Source organism: Acomys russatus, chromosome 1 (assembly GCF_903995435.1).
Source record: "Acomys russatus chromosome 1, mAcoRus1.1, whole genome shotgun sequence".
In the NCBI taxonomy this organism is placed as follows: Eukaryota; Metazoa; Chordata; class Mammalia; order Rodentia; family Muridae; genus Acomys; species Acomys russatus.
In genome coordinates, this window is record NC_067137.1 from 97,346,803 (window position 1) to 97,350,377 (window position 3,575).

Here is a 3,575-nt window from a genome sequence, read left to right on the forward strand (position 1 = left end):
TTCCTGCTTGTTAACATTGTGTCATTAGCATGGAAAACTGATTGTGCGGCAAGCACCATGGACTAAGATCCTTGTTTTCCTACAATTTATATTCTAGTAGCAGACAGACAAAGCCATCTGAAGAAGCAGATGGAATCTGTTTTTGGTTTGCTTTGGTTTTATTTTTTTCAAGACAAGGTTTCTCTACATATCCTTGGCTGTCCTGGATTCGCTTTGTAGATCAGAATTCACAGAGACCCACCTGCCTCTGCCTGCTGGAGTGCTGGGATTAAAGGTGTGCTGGCTGAAAGATAGCGTTTTAAGTTAAAAAAAAAAAAAGTGCTTTAATAAACGGGATAGAGTAAGTCTGAGAGAGAGAGAGAGAGAGAGAGAGAGAGAGAGAGAGAGAGAGAGAGAGAGAGAGAGTGTGTGTGTGTGTGTGTGTGTGTGTGTGTGTGTGTGTCTGGGCGGTTGTAAACAGGGATGGTGCCTTAGGTTTCTATTGCTGCAATAAAACACCATGACCAAAAGCAACCGGGAGAGCAAAGTATCTGTTATCCAAATCAATTTGGGCTGGAGCTCAAGGCAGACTTGAAGGCAGGAGCTGATGCTGAGACTGTGGAGGCTGCTGCCTCGTTTGTTCCTCATGTCTTGTTCAACCCACTTTCTTATAAAACCTAGGACCACTGGTCCAGAGGGGCGTCACCCAGTTAGCTGTGACCTCCCATATGAATCATCAATGAGAAAAATTTCTACCATCACAGGCTTGTCCATAGGCCAATCTGATGATGGTATTTTCTCAGTCAAGGTTTCCTTTTCCAAAATGACTCTACCTTGTGTCAAGTTGACATAAAACTAGACAGTACAGATGGCCTGTCTATGGAAGTGACATTAGCCCAGAGCACAGGTATTTCAGGATGGAGCAGGCCTCTGGAGATATGGGGAGTAACAAGTGTAAGGGGAGGAGCCAGGTTGGCAGGTTGAGGAATAAAAAAGAGGCTGCTGGGGCTGGAGAGATGGGTCAGCCATTGAGAGCACTGACTGCTCTCCCAAAGGACCTGGGTTCAATTCCCAGCACCCACATGGCGGCTCACAACTGTCTATAACTCCAAGATCTGAAACCCTCATACAGACATACATGCAGGCAAAACACCAATGCACATAAAATAAAAATAAATAAATTATTAAAAAAAAAGAAGCTGCCATAGTTGGAGTGTGGTAAGGCAGGGGAGAGAGGCATGGGTAGATTTTTCTATTCAATGGGATGTGACAACTCTGAACATCACTATTCAGTTGCCAAAACACTCACTTGATTCTCACAAGAACTTTATAAGTAAGTAGGGGCCAAGAAAGTGGAATGCGTATCAAGAAGGACATAAAGATATCATCAAATTAGAAAATCTGCTATAAGGCATATGGTGCAAACATAATTCACTGACTGTCCATACACTGATGTTGTTAATCTTGGCTGTAGACTAAGGGTCCTTGGGAAGTTTCACAACATACTATGTTTAGATCCTGCCTGTTGAAGCTGGATTTAACAGGTCCAGGGATGGCCTGGGAGGATGCTTAGGGCTCTGTAGGTGATTCCAATGTGGCTTTTTACCACAGCACATTGACTCTTTGCCAGAACCTTCCTCCTGACCGGCCTGGTGAAATCACCCATGGGCCTTTGGAAAATTATTGAAGCCCAGTTGTGAAACTAGACTCTAAGATCCGAACCTTGTGGGAGTGGGCTCAGCCACCACTTGGTTTGTTTTTTTTTTTTTCAACTTAAATGTTTTTTATTTGCTTCCCACTAACAAATCTTTATTTCAATCATGAGAGCAGTGACTCATCCACATTCAGCTTCCTTGCCCAGTAATTCAAAGGAAAAAACCCAAAAAGATTAGTAAAGAAAAACGCAGGAATGGACATCCCCTCAATTTTTAAAAAATATGTTTAAGGTTGAAAATGTTTGAAGTTTATAATTCCCAGTAGGAAAACATTATCTGAATGAATGCCCTAATGGTAAACCACTGTGGAATGCTTCAGCTGCATTGGATGCACAAGGGGAGGGATTGTCTTCCAAGTGCCCAGCTCTCTAGGTGAGGTCAGAGGTACACTGGTTTGTATTATTGCAACATCCAGTAAGTGAGCTAAGCTGCTCTTCATTCAGCAAGGGCTTGTCTGACATTAGGCTTGACCTCCAAACTTGGCTGACAATTTACTGATGAGATTCATAACCTTCGGGTTGCTCTGATACTTTGACATATTTGCTGGGTTCTGGGCCACATCCTGGAAAGCCACCATGACTTTTGGATCCTGCGTGGCTGCAAAAACCTCTGGATCACTGAGGATTTCATTGAGTCCCGGCATTCCGGCCGTTCTGGGCACGCCCCCTCCCATTCCAGGCATTCCTCCAGGAAAATTACCAGGCATTCCCCCAGGAAAACTGCCTGGAAAAGAGCCAAACTGAGCTCCGGATTGTCTTCTGGCCTCTTCTTCCCTTTGGGCTCTCTCATGCTCTTCTCGAGCCTTCTTCACCCTTTCTATACTTTCTTTTATCTCTCGCTCTTCACGTTTTCGCTCATACTTTCTCTGATGTTCAGCAATGTTTTTGAGCCTGAGGTTGAACTTCTTTGAGCATCCTCGTCATAATCCAGTTTACAGGCCAGGCCAAGATCATGAGCTGCTTCTTCCCAGTGACCCAGGAGTCTGTGAGCTTTCCCTCGCCATTTGTATGGCTGAGCTGAATCAGGGTTTATTTCAATGGCTCTGTCACAGTCTTGGATGGCAGCATTTGGCTTCTGTAATTTGACAAAGACACTGGCTCTCTTGGCATACAAAATAGCCAAGCGAGGATTCAGCTTGATGGTATCTGTGAACAAGTCATTGGCTTTCTGTAGCTCACCATCATTTAGGGCTTCAATTGCAGCCCCCTTCTTCTCATTTGCTTGATCCATCGTCTCCTCAGTTATCTCCGCATTTTCATCTCCCATTTCTTGAGGGGCATCAGTGTCTGGCTCAATTACACCTTCATTGTCAATTTCTACATCATTCTCCTCACTTGATGGTTCATCTGTCCTTATATTTTCCTCTGTCTTATCATCTCTTTTTTCTTCCTTGATATTTTCTTCTGCCTTAGCTTTAGGAGTGGCAGGTGGTACTTTACCCCCCATGTTTGCGGGGATCCATGGTGGGCAGGCGGTGAAGGTCAGATGCCAGGCCCTGGCACAGCTCAACGTGACCGAGCAGAAGGGGTGCCACCACTTGTTTTAAAGGTGCCTCAGTTGCCTGTCTGCTTTGGAGTTTCTTACACTGGCCTTTTGATTTTCCTATCTGCTTTGACTTTCTGTGTGCTCTCTTTGGATGAGATGCATTTTTTAATTATTATTTTTTGTAATTTTCTTTTCTTTCCTTCCTTCCTTCCTTCCTTTCTTTCTTTTTTTTTTTATTTGAGACAGGGTTTCTCTGTGTAGCCTCAGCTGTCCTGGACTCACTTTGTAGAACAGGCTGGTCTTGAACTCACAGTGATCCGCCAGCCTCTGCCTCCCTAGTGCTGTTTTTTTGTAATTTTCATGGGATTTCAGAAGGGAGAGGATTTAAGTAGGTGT

General features: G+C 44.2%; 1 pseudogene; it reads right to left on the reverse strand.

Annotated features, from left to right (window-relative positions):
- Positions 1 to 1,750: 1,750 nt before the first annotated feature.
- On the reverse strand, positions 1,751 to 3,151 carry LOC127192594 (hsc70-interacting protein-like; annotated as a pseudogene).
- Between the last annotated feature and the right edge of the window lie 424 nt (positions 3,152 to 3,575).